The sequence below is a fragment of the Falco naumanni genome, chromosome 4 (genome assembly GCF_017639655.2).
Source record: "Falco naumanni isolate bFalNau1 chromosome 4, bFalNau1.pat, whole genome shotgun sequence".
Taxonomy (NCBI): domain Eukaryota; kingdom Metazoa; phylum Chordata; class Aves; order Falconiformes; family Falconidae; genus Falco; species Falco naumanni.
In genome coordinates, this window is record NC_054057.1 from 103379593 (window position 1) to 103401050 (window position 21458).

General features: G+C 39.1%; 1 protein-coding gene across 6 annotated transcripts in view; it reads left to right on the forward strand.

Annotated features, from left to right (window-relative positions):
• Positions 1-1376: 1376 nt before the first annotated feature.
• ERC2 (ELKS/RAB6-interacting/CAST family member 2) overlaps positions 1377-21458 on the forward strand; it is a 521662-nt gene continuing 501580 nt past the window's right edge. For 4 of the 6 annotated variants that reach the window (XM_040593123.1, XM_040593126.1, XM_040593127.1 and 1 more), the window contains exons 1-2: positions 1377-1617; positions 2331-2508. The gene's annotated coding sequence lies outside the window, so the exon portion shown is untranslated. Of the gene's footprint in view, positions 1618-2330; positions 2509-3456; positions 3689-21458 lie in introns of those variants that run through there. The other 2 variants (XM_040593124.1, XM_040593125.1) reach the window with 2 other exon arrangements.

Genomic DNA, 21458 nt, shown 5'->3' on the forward strand with positions numbered 1-21458 from the left:
CCATGTCCCTTGTCAATTTCTTCAGGAACAGATTTTATCTGTCCATAATCTCCATGGTTTTGTAATTATTTTAACAGAAATGTCTTCAAGTAAATGTGCAGGTTTGAAAAGCAACTGATGCTTGCATTTTAATCATGGTTTATCCCATTACTTTGAACTTGGAAAAATATTTACCCCATATTGTAATTTAAGGGAGACTGATATTGTAAGGGTATGTCCCTTTCTTGGGGTAATAAAAAAACCTGCTATACTACTTCTGTGAATTGTATTCTAGCGTTGTTTTGAATATTTGCATCTCTGAATAAACATTCACAACAGTAAACTATTTCAACTGGCTTTAGATAATTCAAATACAGCAATGAAGGGATTATGTTCGTTTTAAACATGATTGGTTGAAATCTGTTTCATTTGACATAGTTTTTAATAGTAATTCATAAAAGCTGTTATTAATAATGTTTAATAGTGGTATGGATGGGTGCATATGTGGGCAAGAGAAGAATAAAATGCAGATTACAGCAGAAGTGATTCTTAAAGACATTGTTATGGCAATGAGGTTAGGAAGAGGCAGATAAAATATGCTTGTGAAACTGTAGAGTAAGGTATGAAGTAACCTTGAAGCTAACGACTGAGGGTGATCAGTTCTAATTGTATCAAGAGCAATGAAACTCACACAATTTGAGAAAAAGGGGAAAGACGGAAGGGGTGTGTGTGTGAAACATCACTTCTTAGGCTGAGAAGTCAGTGGTGTTTATAGAAGTTTCCCTCACTCCCCTTAACACAAAACTAAAGATGTAGGATCTCAGGGGTAATTTCTAATGCACTCTGCATTTTTCTGATGAAAAATGCTTTCAGGCTTCACATAGCAGCTTATCTCCTGCTTTTCTCCCCTGCACACTATTTTTTTTTAAACACAAACATGGGTGTAATCTTAATTACTTTTGCATTTAAGCCAAAACACAGCTTTAGATCTCTCCCCCCCCCCCCCCCCCCCCCCCCCCCCCCCCCATGTATGCACATATAGTAATGGATTCTAGATACTGTGTTCTTAAGCACCTGGCTTTGAAACATTTTGGCCTTTGGTGAACAGGGACAAGAAAGCGATTTTGCCTCCGCAGTTTTATGCGGACATAAATGTATGTTTAGGCTGTTTCACAGTAAACAACGCACTTTCCCACGCTTACAGGGTGGCGACTGGAACCCATGGGTTTGCAGCGAACGGACAGTGAGAAACCCATCGGCTTGCAGTACGCGTGCCCCGCTGGCAGGGCTCTCCGCCCGCTGATGGAGCTTGCTGCTGCCCCCGGCGGCAGGCCGCTCCGCGCTGGTGAAGCCCCAGCTCCTCGGGAATGCTGGGAATGTTGAGTCAGGGACTGGCAACCCAGACAGCCAGGCTCGCAGCTGACTGAGGGAGACTCGCTGAGGGACAGAAAGACGAGGGACAGGAGCACACAAGCCTTCCCCCGACTGCAGCAGGTTCCCTCTCTTCCACCCCTCGTAGGTGTTCGGTTGCTCCGGCTCTCCCTTGCTGCCTCCTTCCTCCGCGCAAATGAGATGTCAGCTAAACGTGATGTTGTAAAATCCATGTGAGGATGAAAGAGAGATGCAATGATTTGAAAGGTGAGAAGCTTAAACAAGAATATGGCTGTAATACGTTTCTGTAAATTTATTGTGATTAAGTCAATTTCTATATATTGCTTTCTACAACTGTCTGGTAGCTGAAACTGGAAATGAATTCGGAGAACAGGCTTTTTATATTGCTTTAGAGATACATTGTAATAAATGGGACCAAGAGCACATCTTATTCTGGTAACAGAGTGCCTCTCCCTACAGAATCGTCAACCAGAAACCTCTCTTGCAGTTTCTATTAAAAGCAGCCATGGGAGTCTCATTTTTTGTGCCCAATGTTTAAAAATATTATTGTTGTCAAAATTCTCTAGAATAGAATTTATAAGCTTTGGAAATTCCTAGCTTTTATACCTAAATACTGGATAATGTTTGGGGTTTTAAAAATCGTGTCAGGAAAAAGGTGAGAGATTTCTGTACCCTTCTCGTGGCTGGTGAATGGAAATCAGAAACTAACAAGATATTATTTGCAGTTGCATAATTAAAATACTTACTGGGGTCCCTCACTTATGATGCTGTGATTTAAAAAAAAATTTTTTTTTTTCAAAGATCATTTTAGGTTGGACAAGAGGGATGCATATGATAAAATCCATGCATATACTCATTAAGGATACCTATGCATTTTTCTGAGAGCATTAGAGTAGTAACGTGCTGGAGAAAGAATATATATATATATATATTTTTATTAGTGTGTGGTTGATTTCTAGGCGGCTACCTGCTAAGCCTTGTGATGGATGGATGGGAATCTACTCCCTCAGCGGCGAATTGATATTTCCCTTTTGATGGACACACCAGCCGACCACTTGCATTGGCAGATACAAGCTCGTTACAAATCAGCACGGCCAATAAGTGCAGTCAAGAGGAGGGTAAATCCTACTTGTCAGGGTTAGTTTTCTGGTTGGCTTTTTAAATCAGTGGTTTCACTTAACTATTCGGTTGTTTGGGATTTGGTTTATTTTCCGATGCCCCTGCCCTCCATGTGCATGTCCAGGGCGGCCACCCGGTGGGAGACCCCTTCCCGGCGGCTCCGCCGAGAGCAGGCCCTTCCCGGCTCCCCCCTCCCGCCAAGGGCGGGGAAGGGGGGAAGGTCCCCCCCTCCATCAAATCGCTTCTCCGCTGGTACTTCATTTCCCTGTGGCGAAGTCGAGGATGGGAAGGATCCTCCGTCTCATGCCTGCCCCCACCCCCGGCCGCCCTGCTCTGAGGGAGGATGCGGTGGCTGTCAGCTGCCGCCCTCCTCCCACCTCAGGCTCCACAGCGCGGGCTCAGCGGCTCTTCCCAGGGCGCGGGGAGCGACCTCCTGCGGCCCTGCGGCCGCTCGTTTTCCAGCCCTCGGGGCAGGGGGGACGGCGGCCTGTCCTCCCGCTCTCGCCGCACGTCAGCGAGGAGGGGGGAGCCCGGCCACCTTCCCGGCCCAGCTCCCCTCGCAGGCGGCTGTGTCAGAGCAGCGCGGCCACCCCCACCTGCGTCTTTACAGGGACCCCTATAGCTATTCCCCTGCCAGGAGGAATTCCTTGAATTCTCCTAATATAAATGACCGCCCCGCGCCCCTCCATGGCTGCTGCTGCTCGAGCGAACGGGACTCTTAATCTGCCTTGGTGCGGGCCGTCCCCGCAGGCGGGCGGACTCCGTTTTCCCTGGCTCTCGCTGCGGGCGGGAAGGCAGCGCAGCACAGCACCGCCCCGCCCCGCCCCTCCCTCCTTGGCGGGCGGGGGCGCCCCCTCCCGCTTGGCTACCGGAGGGCGGGGGCTGGCGCGTGCCGCTGGCGGGGCCCCGCGGCCGCCGCACCCGTGTGCGCAGGGGCCCGCGCGGGCGGGCTGAGGTGAGGGGCGCTCCCCGCGCTTCTCCGCGCCCCGCCGTGGCTCCGGGGGTCAGGCAGTTTGCCATCTTGTTTTGCTGCTAGGGCTGGCTGGTATTTACCTGTTCTGAGAGCGGAGGTTCTTGTAGCCCCTATCCCTTCACACTCTCGTCTGCTGGAGCATTCCCGATTTCTCCCTTTCCCTGGATATGAAGAGGAAAAGGTCCCTTGTTAGGGTCCATGTTCGCACACAGGGAGTGTGAAATGGTGAGTTTCCCCAGCCCTCTTAAGGAATATGTTTCTGTGGGAAAAGCATTGTCAGTTTCTTCCTGCAAGAAACTTGACCATTTAAGTCTTGGCTTCGTGGGTGACTGTGTTAAGGGGTGTGTGTGGAAATACTCTTTCCACATCTCTTCAGTGCCTTAAAAGAAACTTTAATGTTACTGTTACTTTTGTTTGAAAGCTCTGTGTAAAACAGTTTTCAAAGGCATCAAGGTGAGTTAGCATTTTCACTTTTCTTAAAGGAAACTGTGTATGTGTGTGTGAAAGGAGAGACTTTCTGTCCTGTGAGTGAAGGAGACATAATTTTTTCTTCCAATGAATTAATGCGATCAGGGCAGCCCCTGAGATCTGTGGCTTCACAGCTCAGGTTGAAACTACATGTTTAAACTATGGAGTAACTCTGTGCTGTATCTCATACACGTAGGGTGGGGTAGATCTTCCAGTTAAGAACTGAGAGATTTCTTGTATGTTGTCTTTTGTAGTGCTGGTTCGTTTGTATTATGTCTTCAAATCGACATTTTGTTTTGTCACCACTGAAATATCAAACAAAAGGGGAAGGAGATAATGTTTTGCTAGTGAAAGGGAAAGTGAGTACATAGACTGTTCTTGTCATTCTCTCGGAAATGCCCTTTTGATTACTTGAGTGATTAGACGGTAAAAAATACTGACTCCAGAAAATAGTTGGAGTACATAATTTTGAAGGGTAGTGCTGATGGTTGAAAGGTTGTTTCTGTGTTGGAGAAAGTGTGTTTAGACAGGTTTGGAGGAGACTTGGCTGCTGTTATCTTTACGTAGCTCCTGTTTTAATCCTGCCGGGTTGGTGGGGTACCCAGGCTGTCTTCCTGAATGTGGAAGATGATGCTGTCTTATTTTCCTTCCTCACCCTACAACTGAGAGCGTGTGCTTTTGGTTTTCCAGTTGTGTGGGTGTTTTTCTTTCTATACCATGAAGATGGGTTTATGAATAGAAAGTGTCTTCTGTCTTGAACCAAGATGTGTCCCTTTTTCCAGTAGGTTAAGGGTTCTGTTACTGAAATGGTCTCTCTCCTTCTCAAGCATGAAGGAGGTGGTTGGCATGCAGAGATGTCTGTTGTTCTTTGCCATCCTACTGTTCAAAATGGAAATGGAGTTCCTTGCCTTAGAACTTGTGTGTGTCTGGTCTTCCTGAGCGCTGACCTCCTTTTACTTTCTGTTAGTGTTTGAATGCCTACTTATACTTGTTATACCTATGATACTTTCTTGTGTGGATAAGCTGCATTTGGAGGAGACTCATCTCACCACCTCTTGTATTCTACAGGTAGCTTTTCAACTTCCCAAACCTAATGGTGGTCAAATTCTGATGAATGGTGGTGTAAGATATAATTATCCATGCCAGTTGCCCCTCCTATTTCTTGCCTGCTCTGAAGGCTGAAGAAAGGTGGCAAGGGAAAAGATGCCCCGTATTCTTAGCAGCCAAATATCTAGTGAGCACTTTTGGCTGTCTTAGAGTGTCAAATATGTCTGATATTTAGAGAATTAGCTATTCAGCATGCATGCTTTCATAGAAGAATGCTCAAGGTGATTTTCTTCTTTTAGAAAGATGATTCTTGCAGACCTTTGGAAGATGACTAACAGAAGAGTGGGTTGTTCACCCCTCAAAGAGGGTGAGGCAGCCAGCCTGTGTATCACTTCCAAAGACAACATATGTTCTCCCACCTGTATGTCTTATGGTGTTTATTATATTTTTATCCACTATGATGCATTTGTTATCTTCTCAGTTTAATTTCGTTTGTAAGATGTTTAAGATATATATGGAGATGGTTAGTCACATCCACCCAGAAAATATTACTGTGATACTGATTTTTTTTTTTCTAATGCAACTGCTCTTTTATTGTGAGATTATATTTGTTTTCTTCGGTTTTAGGATTGCTTTAGAATATTTTTGTGATGCAAGTTTTAGTTGTTAAGTAATCTTATGTACTTAGCAATGACGAGGTTGCCTCAACTTACTTGTTTTGCCACATTAGTTTTAGCTTATATTTTCTACGAAGTCCTGGCAAAAGGGCAAGAGTTACTTTAAAGCAAGATGAGATTATAATTTCTTTTTAAGATTTGTAGGTGATTGAGAGAAAGCTCAGAAGCAAAATTCTTTAAATGAACTGAATAGTGCTGCTTATTCTGGATGGTACTTGGAAAATGCAAAGGCAGATCGGGAGAAACATCAGTTAAATCTTTTTTTGGAGTACTTTAGGTAACAAAAAAAGAGAACAATTAAAAATAATGCTTTTTATAAACAATTTTTTTGAAATAAAGTGAGATAGGTTTATATATACTGCTGCTTGCATGTAAGGCGTGACCAACAAAAAGAGTTTTCTTTGGAGAATGGCTGTGGACTATTTGTGGGGTCCGAGAAAGCTTGTAAGCATAGATATCCAGCGTTTGTTTGTATAAGAAAATGTAAATTTATTTGAATGAATGTTGGTAGTGTAGTATTTAAGTTGTGTTGCTGCTTTCCGTTGTTGTTCTCAAGGGATTCTTACGATTCATTTAGTGATAGCAGCTTTTGCAGTGCCTAGGTTTGGAATATCTTAAATAGCCAGATTTTGTTTGTGAGTAGTTGTAACAACACTTAGGAACACCAACCTCATATCCTTTGAGAGACAGTCTATCAGGTGCTGAGCTCTGACAAAGGCTAACAGTAGTAAAGATGTTTTAGCACTTCTTTGGATAAGCATCCATTACTGTCACAGCATTTGTGGAATTCCTTCAGGATATTAGAAGTGTAGACTTTGAGGTAAACAGTTTATATGTTTGGAGAGTTGTCTATTACTACGATCTCTTTAGTTTGTAGTGAGCATAAGGGAGAACTATAGTATCAAAACTTCTGTTCTTGTAGGATGGCGGATGGAATGTGTTTTAAGAATTTGAGGTATACCTCAGACTTTCAAGCTGTGATTGGATGTATGGGAACATTTGACGTTTTGGATGCTCAGCAAAACCTAAGCTTTTCTGAGAAGTTTTAAGATTAGGTTTTTGAAAAGGGGTATCATTTTTCTAGACTATCTTAGAAACTCACTCTTGCACTTGCTGAAGTATTTCAGACTAGTTAGCATGTGGCTTCCTTAAAGACCAATGTACATTTTATTTAGTTCAAGTATCTCATTTTCAATAACTACTGTCTTTTTTTTAAGCTTCTCACTGCTTGTCATGCTTATTATCCTATCCCTCCAACAATGCAGATGTAGAATGTAACAGGTAAATTCTACAGAAATGGAAAATTATGAGATGTATTTTATAGTTAAATCACTTTTTTAAAAAATCTCGAATTGTGCAGGAAATGCCATGAAACCATCGAAGGAGTAAAAAGACCAGTGAAAGATAAATGGTATTGGTACATGTGAAAATAATGTGCTGTAGTTACTGGGATAACTGCGGAGTTGTGGTGGGAAGTCACTAAAGAAAGCAATGTCTATAATGATTGTCTAGCTGGCTATAATGTGCAGTTTATTTGGAAGGAAGTGAAAGAAATGTAACAGAAGTGATCTGTTGGACGAAATTCAGGAATGACAGAGACTACATGTTGCACAGAGCATTGGTAATAGGGGGGACAGTTTCCCTCCAAGTAAGTATCTCAGGTCACTTGGGATGAATGCTGACTTATTGGGCATACTATTCTATTTCTTTTGAGAAGCTAAGAGAATACAGTTTTGCTGACTTCATTCCAATTCCTAGTGGAAGTTTACTGCGTCTGTACTCGTGGCTGTGCTATTTGGCATCCATTTGGATTGTCTCATTGCAAAAATAACACATTGAATGGACTTGGAGACCATACTACTTGAATTCTCAGGAACTGAGTTCTTTTTGTCAAATATAAATTGAGATGTGCTGAGTTGGAGATTGTGCTGATGCTTCTTCAGGTTTCAGTATGGTGAACTAAGCACTTTTAATGGCCACTAAAATTAATTTACAGATAGTCTGCTAAGATAACATTTCATTGTATCTGTGGTATATACAATATCTGAATCATTTAATAACTTTACAAAACAGCATAGGTCTGTGTTATTTCTGTGACGGTGTGGACTTGGACTTAAACAGTTTTCTGTAGTGCTTTCTTTTCCTCAAAATATATTATTCTGGAAATACAGTTCTTACCACTTATGTTCTTTGAACAATTCAGATTAGTGGACATAGTAAAGCATAGCTCTTTGTTGACCAATGTCAAATAACAGTGCAAGAAATGGGTACTATGAGGTGCTTTACAGAGCAAACTGTCTTCCAGAGATGCATGTTTATTTTTGATAGCTAAGTATTGGAAGACATGGTGTATATTGGTTTTCATTTATATATCTTTTCCACAGACTTCATTTGAAAACTGCTCAATTTGTTTTTTTCCTTAAGGAAAGCAGTTACAATTACATGTCATCAATGCCAAATGTTCACATTAGATGCCTTTAAGGACTTACAAATTGCATTTGTGAATTGCAATGATTACGGTCAGCTAAGATGGGTTTAGTGTCAGCGCAAAGGTGGAAGAGGGAATTGCACTATGAAGTTGTCAATAACCAAGTGGCTAGGGAGCTCTTTTCAGCCTTTTCTGTGAATAAATAAGTAAAAAGGTAATGGGAGGTGCAGTGCCTTCTCATGGTTCCAGGTTCCTGACTCTATGCTGAATTGAGAGGTAATCTGCAAAATCACTTGCATCACTTAAAAAGCCTATAAGTTCCTTGGAGAATTTTGACCTAATGTGGCTGAGGCATAACCAGTTTCTTTTTTTTGGTCATGATCCTAAACTGTGTGCATTCCCTTACATCCTAGTGAAGAGAGAGGAGATGTTCTGCATGTTTTTGAATTCTAATGGCTTCAAAGCATGCTGAATGCACACATGCGCTTTTGTTTTATAATTCTAGTGTGTCTATTACTATCCTTGAATCCAAGAAATATAAAATGCATAGTGGATATTTAGGCTTGACAAATTTGTAAATACGCCAGTACTTTAAGTATTCTAAGAAAATGCTGTCAGTTACATAGGTAGTGTTAATAGCTGATCCTATGACTATTCTGTTGCTTTCTTATGAGAATAGAAACATTGTAGCAAAAAAACAACAAACAAGCTTTATCCTGCAAATATATAAGCTACTGTTTAATAACATTCATGTGAGTAGCTTTAGTGAATTGAATGGAAAATACTCCTTTGTGTAGAAGTATGTCTGATTATTTCTAAGATAGACTTGAAGTTTTAAATACCTCTTAAAAAGAAAAGTGTTACATAATGTCAATGGCAGAATATTTTTTAACATAATATGAAAATAAACAAATTTACAGGTCTCTTTGTAAATTCAGTCAGTTTCCTTTTACCTTATTTTCAGTTCCTCGTTTTTTTTCCTAAAACAAATAAATACACACTATAAAGACAGCAATTAATATATGTATGTGTTATATGGTGAAAAGCCTTATAGTTTAAACGCTGTTGATATGAACATTGACAATACAGTTGTTTGCTGGTGTGAACATGTGCAACAAGTTTTTTTGGTATTCTACCTTTGTGGCCATATTTGGAAAACATTGTTTACTTTGGTATTATCAAAACATTCCTGATGCATTGGAAGTGTGACTTTTCCTATTGTAGACATAATTTGTGAGGACAGATTTGTGTAATATAATGATATTTTTGTTCTGTCATTACTGAGCATTTAATTAACTCTATTCTGTGTCTTCTATTGTTAATCTCTTACGACCTTATTTACTAGCATAGGGGGAGTTCCCCCTTATCAGCAAGGGGAAAGACAGATACTGGGTGTCACACAGAGTGTGTTTACAAAAGCTTTCAGTTTGAAGCAATGTCTTTAGTAGAAACATATATAAAACCATAAAAAACATACTTTTATCAAGTATAACTTTTATGAATCTCTTGTATTAATTTTGAAGATCAAACATGGTCTTTTCAATACTTGAATTCTAAGAGCTCTTTTTACATGGTTTAAAGCATCACAACAGGTCTTAATCTTGAAACAAGGGATCAATATGTTTGGACCTATCTTCCTTTCTTGCATGATGATACAGCAGTTGAGCTAACAAAGTTCTGCAGTAGTATTTGTCTTCATAAGTAAGTGTTGCTTACTTTCACAATGGCCTCTGTTAGTCCAGAGTATGCAGATGGAAAAAAATAAATGCATGCAATTATTCTGTAAGAAGAATTAAGGTTTCTATCAGTATTGCAACTTGGTGTCATTAGCATGCACAGAATTTAAAGCGTTGACTTTGTGACTTAGATCCTCACATTTGACTGAAGAATTTGGACTATAACTTGTTTTGTCAAGGATTCAGTTTTCCTTGCTCATAAAAAAGACAGAGGAAATGGAGACTAGATGATAAGTTAGCAATATGAAGTTGCAAATGTGAATCGACCTACTTCACTTTTTATGGTGTACTTTTTATTGGTTGCGCCATAAGCAAGGTGAATGAGATTGCAGTGAAGAAAAAGAAGCTTGGCTATTTAAATCATTATGGATATATTATTTTTTCCTTAAATTTTTTTTTAGTTTCCTTTACCCTGTTTACCTTTTAAAAGTAATTATAAAAATGGAAATTCAAGTTGAAGTATATCCTCATTTGATTCTTTACACAGGTTTATAATGAAATATATGTGTAGTATTGCTAGAAAAAAATATTTTAAAATATGTTAGGTCCTGCACATGGGTTGGGGCAATCCCAAGCACAGGCTGGAAGGAGAGTGGTTTGAGACACCACCCCGCCCCTGCCAAGGAGGAAGACCTGGGAGTTTCGGCTGACGAGATACTCAACCTGACCCAGCAATGTGTGCTTGCAGCCCAGAAAGCCAACCGTATCCTGGGCCGCATCATAAGCAGCATGACCAGCAGGTCAAGGGAGGTGATCCTCCCTCTCTGCTCTGCTCTGGTGAGACCCCACCTGGAGTGCTGCATTCAGCTCTGGGGTCCCCAACATAAGGAGGACACAGAGCTATTGGATTGAGTCCAGATGATGGCCACAAAGATGATCAGAGGGTGGGAGGACAGGCTAAGAGAGCTGGGGTCATTCAGCCTGGAGAAGGGAAGGCTCCAGGCAGATCTTACAGCCTCCCAGTACCTCAAGGGGCCTGCCAGAAAGCTGGAGAGGGACCTTTCACAAGGGCATGTAGTGATAGGACAAGGGGTAATGGCTTTCAACTGGAAGAGGGTCGATTCAGATTAGCTGTAAGCACAAAATCCTTCACTGTAAGTGCGGTGAGACGCTGGCACAGTTTGCCCAGAGCAGCTGTGGATGCCCCATCCCTGGCAGTGCTCAAGACCAGGCTGGATGAGGCCTGGAGCAACCTGGTGTTAGTGGGAGGTGTCCCTGCCCATGGCAGGGGAGTTTGAGCTAGATGATCTCTAAGGTCCCTTCCAACCCAAACCATTCTGACTGGGATTGTCTCTGTGTTCCTCTTGAAGTTACAGGTGCTTTGTAAAGAAGCTTTAAGTATTAGGTTTTTGTCATTACTAAGTATAAATAACAACTAAGATGTTACTTGAAAGGGGAAGAAAGGTGGCATTTATTGCCATTTTTAATTTAAAAATAATAGAACAAGTCTGATCTTCCAATTTTTACTAGGAAACTTTCAGGTTTTATTAATCATGCTTATTTTTAAGCTTTAACTTCTGAATTGAAGTAGAAAGGTAATGCAGTCTATAACAAAGACAGTGTTTCTGTTAATTGTTAAGTAGTCATTCAAGTTAGGTAAATTTTGGTAAAAGCAAAGCAAAATCATGTTACTCAGGCATAAGTTTTCAGTAATCCTGAGGAGTAGTGTAGACTTCTACATTTTAATGTTGTTTGACCAAATGTCTCTTGACTATTTTAGTAAAGATTTAAGATATTTAACTTTTTTTACTGTTATTTAATAGTAATTAAACTAAAAGTACTGTTTTTCTGGCTAATGAGGTGGCTTAGAATAATCCTCCACAAAGACTGAAGTGCGTAAATGCAGGCTTGAATAGATAAATGAGATTTCTTACTGAGAAAAAAATAAGACACAACTGATTAACAATTACAGGATGGAAGGCACAATGAATATAGACTAGAATGCAGAATTTAGCAAATACATGACACCTGCGTACCTGCAAGGACTAAAATGTTAGGCATTCTTTCTCTGGAAAGAATAAAGCTTGACAAGCCTTTAGAATTATCTGTATATCCTGAGTAGGTTGTTATGGTGCAGGGAAGTTGAGTAAAAAAACCTGAAGAGTGCAGGCAGTGTTTTGGAATGTACTTTTCTATGGCTTATTGTCGCAGCACTCTCAAAACTAGGCAGCTGTAACAAGGTCTCTTACCATCTCATACCAACATACTCTTCATGCCAGTCCCTATGCTGTCTTCTCCTGGGCTTTCCTCACCTAGGGCATTTGTTCTCTCTCTTTTCTTCTCTCTGCTTCTTCCTCGGCTGCCCAGCCTCTTAACAGAACCAGCCACAGCTGCACCTTATCTACATAGGCCAACCCACCACCCCTGAAGCCAACCCACAGCTGTATGCTATCAATGAGAATTAACTCGGCTTCACTCTTCTACAGCTTATTACTTGTGATTACACCACTTGCCTTCCCGCCCCCCACCCCCCCCACCCCCCACCCCCAACGAAAAATAGGATCTTAACATTAGAAGTTGCAGAGGGAGCAGATGACTAGCAAAACAATTTGCTCAGGACTGTGAAGTTTGATCTAGCAAAACTGAGATATTTTACCCTGTGTCTTTGAAGCTCTTAGCAACACTGTTAGTGCTGATGCTTAATATTTTAAACAAAGGATGATGCTAAACATCCCTGCTTCTGCTGATTGACCATTAAATCAGAATAAGCTTGGACAGCGATATGTCTGCATTGGAAGATAATTTGTTATGCAGGCTGTACTACTTTGTGTTTCCCCAGAACTGGCAAATACACTGCCCTACAGCTTTTTATAAAGATATGGTGTGTTCTCTGGCAAAACCAATGAAAATCAGATGTGATTTTCTGCCATTGTTTGGCTATAGAAGCCTATTTTTTTTTTTTTTTTTTTTTTTTTTTCATGATCTGTCTTCAGGTCTTTAATATTTGACACACAAAAAAAAAAAAAAATAAAAATCTTAAATTTATCGCCTCCCTTAGGCATCTTAGAAACTCCAGGGAGACTTTTTCCTGTCACAAGGAGTGCAGGAAAGAATTCTTGTAGTGGAAGTGTTAGAGATAAAATATTAAGAATTGGTGTTTCAACACCAGAAAGACCCAACTTAGAGGTTACGAAGTACTGGAGATGTCAGTTGGTGAAGTTTAAATATTTCTTTTTATTTAAAGCCCATTTCTAATTAATATTACACTTTAAAAGTGGTTTAAAACAATTACAATGCCTCTAACATTGTAATAAAAAGTCAGTGCATTGAAAAAATGTACTTTTACTGAGCACTAGCTTTATTTTAAAACCGAAACATGTATAAATGAGAATTAAAAAGGTATTGTTGATTTTTTTTTTAACTCAAATATACTTGAGAGTAATATAATTTACAGTCCTGATAATTCAGTCAGAACTGCTTTTTTTCCTGAGTTTTTTAATACTGTGTTTTGAGCAAATATTTCCATGGCTGGAGTTTACTGATTGCATGAGGAGTGTTAATTGCTGTCGCTGCACCTGATAACACTAGAATACCTGATGACTTTATTTTCCATGTATGTCATTAGATGCATATTCAGCAGCCATTCTTACTTTCTCCTTCTTGTAGAATTTTGCTTGCATGGAGTAGAAATGGAAGATAGGCAGGTGTGATGAACTATTCCTGTGAGGTGATAAATGCTAGTTCTTTCATTTAGCATTGATGAGAGTTCAGGGACATTTCCAACTTGTAAGGTCATACCAGACATTGAAACTAACTTTATGCACAAGTACGTATGTACTGTTTTTATAACTAACTACAAGAGAAGGTACATAAATTAATGCTTGTTGACAAGTAAAAATAAATTTATTGTGCAGACTATAGTAAAACTTACATTTACATTAGAAATGCAGATTCAAGACACTCTAAGGAACCTAAATGAAGATGATGTTGTTTTTATTGTCATGTATATTTTATTTCTCAAACTTTTAAGGAATAGTAGAGTGGTAGAAAGAAATGGGTCCTTTTCTTATGATTGAAATATGGGAGGGAGGAATAAGTAATTTATCAGTCTGATAAGTCTGGTAAATAAGCAGGGAAGAAATACTCCGCTTTCTTAAAACCAGTGCAGGTCTGATACTAACTCTATATGAAACAGCATTTGGTTCATTATCTTTTTGTTACTTTATTAAAATAAGAAATGCTTTGCTGCTCAGATTAATGAAGAAAGGACGTATACTGTACAATAAGTTTTGGTTCTCTGTATCTAGTTTGCATCGTGTTGCTTTTAATTTTATTTTTAATCAGCACAGATGATAAAAAAATTATCTCTTAAGACAATACGTTGAGCCACTGTTAAAGCAGTCAAAACCCTAGGTAAAATAAAAGAATGTGCCAGAAATATTTCTGGCTCTTGGTTGCTACTTTAAATATACATGCATCCCTAGAGTTCTGTGTATAGAGGTGGTTGTTGTTGTGATAAGGGAGTATTTAAATGATTCCTTTATTTTAATAGAATCCTTGACTGCTTGCTAGGACATGCTGATGGAACAGAACTTTTTCTGTGAATCTCCTTTTTGTGGTGTCTCAAAATACAGGGGATGTGAGTCCTAGTGAAGAACATGGGAACACTATTGTTACCGAAATCTCGGAATGAAGAACTTATCAACACCAATGTGATGTAGATAAGCAGACACTTCTTTATTAACAGCCGGGTGCATGAGTGCGTCCTCTCACGACCAACGCACACCAAGTTTCAAAATCATACACCATATATAGAACTTATTCATGCATATTCATTAAGTATTCATGCATAATCATAATATTCCCCCAAAACCATTAACATACTCTCCTCCCATATGCAATTCTTCGCAGTAAAGGTTAGAAAGGTCCAGAAGTGGGTCTGGGGTACGATTTGGGTAGGTGGTATATGAGTCGGTGGTTGCGATCTCCCCCTGCCGGAATTACCTTTTACTAAAGTTCATGGTTTCTTGGCAGGTAACTACAAGTTGTTCCAGTTGACTCTCCCCAGTTCCCATTAATTCTATATTCTGACATTTCAATACACTTTCTACATACAGAAAACTAGTCAAATACAAAGAAATCCTCTCCCCAGTTCCCATTAATTCTACATTCTGACATTTCAATGCATTTTCCTAGTCTACCCATAAATACTGTATCCAATCATCTTGAATCTCAAGTTTGTTATCTAAGTTCTAATCATTCCTACTAGGTGATTCTGACCTATTCTTTTGGCCTTGCTACAGGGCTGTACAGAGGATTTCATAGCTGCTTTTGCTGTGCAACTACAAGTTTCATGAAAATATATTTCTTATTCCAAATGATTTTTTATAAAATCAAATAAAGTCAATTAATTCTAACTTATTAGCAGATCTGTAACATTATCTTCTACATAATCTCTTATTTCTTTTGTTGGTTTTTGTTTATATCTGGGGAGCTGTAGAGTACTAAACAGTTTTAGATGGTTTGGAAGCCTTTAAGTATTTAAAAAATCGGATTGCTAATTTCTGCACTTAGCTGTCACTATGTATTATTTGGGAAGGTGAGCTGTAAGGAAGGGGTTCCTTTAAAGCTTTCAGTAGTATTACAAATGTTTGCACTCTTGGCTGATTATTAATATTGGCAAGTAATTGTGCAAAGCTATTAAGTATTTGGCTAATATCCAAACTTACTGCTGACTAGGTGATTCTGGCCAGAGGGGAGACAAACTCCAACTGGCCCTAAGCTTTCTAAGCATAATTGTCAGAATTCTTCTCTCCCCTGTCCCCTCTTCTCTTGCCTCCCCCATCTGTGTTTTGGTGGCTGTTCTGGCCCCACTATGCCTCCCTATGAAGATGGTATAAACAACAGGTGAGATATATTGACATAAAGTCAGAAAGTAGCTCTGTTTTTAGATGCTTGTTAGCAGTTGATGATAAGACAATGGTAACGCTGACCCTTAGGATAATCATGTGACCTAGTCTAGGCAAAAAAACCCCAACCAAACCCCAAAACCCCAAATGCCCGAAAAACAGGAAAAGGAAGGAATAGAGTCTCTTTATCCTTCACTAAATATATTTGGCTGCTGTCAGTAATATGAAGAATCATTTCTGTATGGTTAAGATGATACTTTGGATTTATTGGTCAATGTACTTCCTGAGCACAGTCTGAATATTTGCTCATATTATGTTTTCTTTCATGGGAATATCTAATGAGGAAAGGTTTGCTACATCTTGTTGTCTCTGGCCCTGTGTCTAGTTACTGAATTTTTTCTACACTTCTTGGTGTTTTCCAGCATAGTGTGATTTGATAATTTTTTTTCAATAAAGTTGTTAAATTTGCTGTGGAATTAACCACACTGCATGCTGTCTAGCGCCTGCTTGTTAGTGAAACCTCTAACGTGAAACTGGTGCGAACTCTCCATGCGCTGTGGCTGCATGCAGGATTGGTAGCAGAGTTCAGACTGTTACCTGTTTTGAATGGTTTGGAGTATCTGATCTGAGACTGCTGGGCTGCTTCGGTCCAAACACTTTACAGGACTGCCATGGAATGTAACAACATACTGTAATTCTCCTCAATTGAATTAAGGAAGAATTTAATAACTTCTTTAAAAATTATTCAGACACCATAGGCTTTTGTCTGGCAAGATCTAGTTTCCATTTTTTTCTGAATCATCAGGATTCATAGAGCTCAGGAAACAGGCAAAGTAGCCCCTAGTCTGTTTTGAGGCTAAGCTACAGTGCCTCTACGCAATTCTTTTGGAGTTCTTATGAAAAGATTGACAGACACAACACAGAAAATGTTCAATTGCTTTGAACTTGCCATTGATTTGTTTAAATACTTAACAAAAATAATTGGGGGTATGTTTGTGTGCAAAAGAGTATATAACCAGTGAAAACCAGAACTTAATGGGGTTCTGTGAAGACAGTATTTCAAGGAAGCTGTAATTATGTAAAATGTAGAAGTAATGCATTTGGAAAGTAAACTGAATGAGACAAACCTTCCATTAGCATTATACTGGAATCCTATGTTTTAAGTCTCTATAAAAATAGATAGTTAAGAAGCAAATAAAATGCAATGTCAGAGACTTAAGTGATGTGGATAATCTGAACCCATGATGTTATTGTCTCCAGAGGGCAGGTGATGAGATGAGGCAAAAATGTGGAAAATAAACTAAGCTTAAGTCAAAACAGCCACCAGGAAGTATTTTAGCGTGACTGTTTCTTATTTGTTGGGATTTTCAAGGCTGATGAAAGCATGGGGGTTGGGGAAGGGTCCGATGTCTGCCCCCTGCCCCCCAGTTGAGAATTCATGCTTAATATTCTGGATTTGTTTGCAATGCAAAATGTTAGTCACAATCATAATGGTTACTTTTAAAGTCATATTTATATTAAAAAGTGTTTTTTAAAGTAAGAAAATATTGAGACAAGTAGATGAGCATATTTTTTGTTCTAGTACTATTAAGCTGATTTGGATTTTAGAACTCAGAATAACCTTTTATTGGAAAATACATGCAGTAGGTCTGCAGTCAGTCATAGACCAGACTGACTGACTGAATCTGGGTAACTTTTTGTCTCAAAAGTTTTCAGGGGGATATAACCTTCATGAGTTGTATTAGAGCTCCTTTGTGCTTGCTACTGCAAGATCTACAGCTTCTGGGCTTCTGTCAAGAGAGAGGGAGGATTGGTCTCTTTAGTTTTGGGTACACTGTTCTTGTCTATACAGCTCTCCTATCCTCCCCATCATATATGAGATTTTTATATTTCCACTTGATTCCATTTATCTTTCTTTCCACTCCTTGCACTATGGTGCATAAGGGTTCAGCAAAAGCATACTTGAAATGTTACTACTCTAAAGCAATTGTTTTTCATCCAAGATTTGCCCCCCTAAATTAAAATAGTGATATAAAATCAGTTTAGTTTTCAAGATGGAATAATCTGTATCCCACCTGCCCACTCTAAGTTCAACTAGAATTGCTCTGGGTCAGCAGGTTCTATGGGAAGATGGGGAAAGGGATCTTCTCTTTTTTTCCAGGCAGTAGATGATCATCTGTGTGGCAATTGTTGAAACCCTGAGGCTGATACTGCTTCTTCCTAATATTGTTTCTTCATGCCTTCTATTCCTGGTGTGTTGAGACAACACAGTAAATCTTCCTGAAGCTAGGAAGGCTCTGTGTATACACAGTAAATAGTAGAAAATGGTGTTAGGTGCCTTTCTCACCTCTTCCATAAAGCAGTGGTATATGGCTTCTGCTGTGTCTGAGACTTTTCATGGCCATAACGGAAGACTCAAGGTTTATCCTTGATATATATACTTCCAAAAAGCAGACTTTCACAGGCTTTCCTTTTTCAAAAGTGTTGGCAAGAAAGCAAGTCTGTATAATTCAGGTTGTAGAAGGTAATGAATTGCAAATTAAAATAGAGATACACTGTAAGAATTTCTTTAAATTGTAGTTACCAGCTTTTGGTCTGTGAGCTATCCTTAGTAGCCTGTGAAAGTAAGAAAACCAAGCATATCGTCAGTGTGCTTGCACTTTCTACGTAGGGGTCTCAATATTGATTATTTTATGGGGGAAAATAAAGCTAATGAAATTTCTGTGGAGATAATTACATTCCTTTGGCTGGTAGCGTTTTGCTTCTCCTGTTGCTTTCAGAATTTACACAGGCTTATGAAAGTTACAATGCTAAGTCAGTAGGTGAACAGTTTTATTAAAGGAGAAGCCTAGAGAGAAATTAGCCTCCCTTTGCATGAGGGATGGCGATTCCCTTTTTCAGTAGGGTTCAATGATAAGCATTGGAGCACTAAGCGAGAAAAACTCTCTGCTTTGAGATGAGGACTTCTCAAAACCTCACAGAAGTAGAGAAAGGAAGATGGACCACAGCTAGTAAACTAAAAGGCAAACCAAGTACCTAAGAATACATATCAGGGACAAAAACAAAAGGCTAAGGTAGGATATTAAGTGACTCAAAGGAAGAAGCATAAATTACTTGTTTGTCAGACTGTGGCAATGGCAAGGAAAACCCGTATTGATATGATATAGGGGTATTCTGTACCTGTACTGTTGAGGATCAACAAATCTGGTCCCATCCCCACAACCTGGCCATGTATCAGGTCTGCTGTATCAAAAATTATTTGATTGTATCCAGTTTAAATTGACATTGACAGCTTATGCTAGCAATCTTAGTTTTGCATTAGGTCAGATTTTTTTGGGGGGTGGGGGGTAGGGGAATTGCATCAGTTCAGCAGACAGTTGGTTTTGCTTAGGATCTGCTATGAGCCAGTGGAAGGAAAATGATCTTCAGCTCTGATCTCATGTGAGATCCTCTTTGAAGGAGCAACAGAACTTTCTCAGGAAACTAGAAATATACAAGGGTGGATTTCTCGGAGTGCATTATGAATGATATTATTTGACCAGAGGATGGCTGGCACTTGAGAATTTGGATGAGCAATTGCATTGCCCCCAGTCACCATGATGAAATATGATTTTTATTGATCAATGCACTGAAATTGAGATGGCAGAAAAGCTGCACCATTTCTTTGTGGAACAAGTCCTGGGTCATCTCTTGAATGCTGGTTGACATCAGAAAAGGGGGGCAGGTTTGGGTACTCATGATAAAATGTTAACATTTGAAAATGCAAATCAGCAAGTTGTATCTGGCTCCTTTAAATCTGTGCACCTTGGGGCTGATGCCAAAACGGCACAGAGTAACTGCTCAGAGACTAATTTTGTCTTTAAGCAGCAAAGGTATTTATTTCGTGCAACATTGGGGAGCTAGTCGATTTGCACTGGACAAACTAGCTCCAAAGTTTTCAGGTAAAAGTTAGGTATTTTATACAGTTTTCATGAGAGGTTACACAAGGTCTTTACATACATACTCATTTGATTTTGACACCTAATATTCCATTCAAAATAGGTGGGATCTAGGTGGAGTAGACCTTTCAATTTCCTTTGTTCAACGATTTCCTGACTTGATGGTCTCCTTATGTCCTTCAGGTGCCCACCTTATCTTTTCTAATTATTCAGAGTACATTCCTTTCTCAACACAAACAGAGCATCACCCAGAGCACTGTACCAAACTCATCCTGACTAATCTTTTATTTTAAGACCTTGTTCTGTTTCAGGCTGAACTCAGGAAGCTTTAAGAGGTTTTCGTGGCTTCAGAAGCTGGATCAGGCTTTTGTCTCTAGAATTAAAAATATTTGTGTTATTAGTTATGTAGTCCTGAAGTAGGAAAGAAAATCTTATGCCTGTCTTCCTAAACAGTTTAAAACCTACATTTTTTCATTGAACGAGGTACCCCTGCTTTGCTTTATGCATTGCTGAATTGTTTGTACGTGGCAAAAAGTGGTAGTTTTATGACAGAATTACTGGTCTTGTTAACATAGTTTGTGTGGAACCATGTTATGTTAGCTTGTTTGAGTCATTCTGATGAGGGCAGTGCTTGCATTGAGATGAATTACTTTTAATGGAGCAGCCTGGGTGCAGTATGAAAAGTTCAGTGTTTCCAAATTATCAATGTTGAATAAATACCACGCTTCTATATTTTTGCTGAGCACCCATAGTGGCATTGTCATCAGTGTTTCAGTGTAGTGTAGTGCCATGCCTTCTGCTTCTGAATCTTGTGATTCTTCACACAAGACTCTTGTAACCTCTTGGGAAACAGGTAAAAATTCACAAGAATGGTCACTGTATAATAGTAGTTGAAATAAGTTGAACAATTTGAAACATCTCAGCTAATTCAGAAACATACTGGTAATGCAAATGAAACAAAAATGCTTTAGACTATGGTGGCTGTTAAATTTATGAAAACGTAACATATACCAAGGAATTGTTGCAATTCATATAAACTGTGGTATATGATAGTGTTGGATAATGAGGGGTCAGTGGAGAACTTGGTATGCTTCTTGTTTGCTGACATTGTTAGTATCCGTAATGTTTTATGCTAATATTGTTGGTGAGGCTTTAACATCCTAAAGGTTATTAATAAATATGACATCACATCAACCTACTGTCTGCAGCAACATTTTTTTTTTTCACAGCAAATGTAGAACAGATGTTTTAAAACACAGAAATAATGTATCTATAGATAATGAGGATGCCTTGAGGGTTTTGTTAACATACTACATTTGACTGAATCTAACTTTTGTTCTTCCTCTCATTACCTTTTGAAATAAATGGTACTGGAGCTGGTTAATGACCACCAATTTAATTAATACCACAAACTTATTGAAATGGTCAGATTTGTTTAAAGAAAAATAATCAGTTGGCCTACCTAATCCTAAAGTCCTATTGTATGTTTATATTTATGCTACGTGAAGTTAATATACTTACTCAAAACTTGGTAAATGTATAATGATAGTGTTGAAGAATTTGAGAACAAAGTTTTGGTCCACATCTGTCTGTTGTTTGGTTAAATAAATTACAAGGATAGTTCTAGCAAAGCAATAATATGATTTCCATAGGGGAAAAAAGAGAATTGTATTTCACAAGCCTTCCTTTTCTAAATGAAAACCTAGATTATTGTCATGCAGCCTTTTCTTGAGAAGCTTATTAACAATAAATATTAGCAAGCTAGTACTTCATTGAACAAATATGATGTATTGCAACACAGTATTAATTGTTCAGAAGGAAATATTCACTCAAAATAGCTTAGTTTTATTAC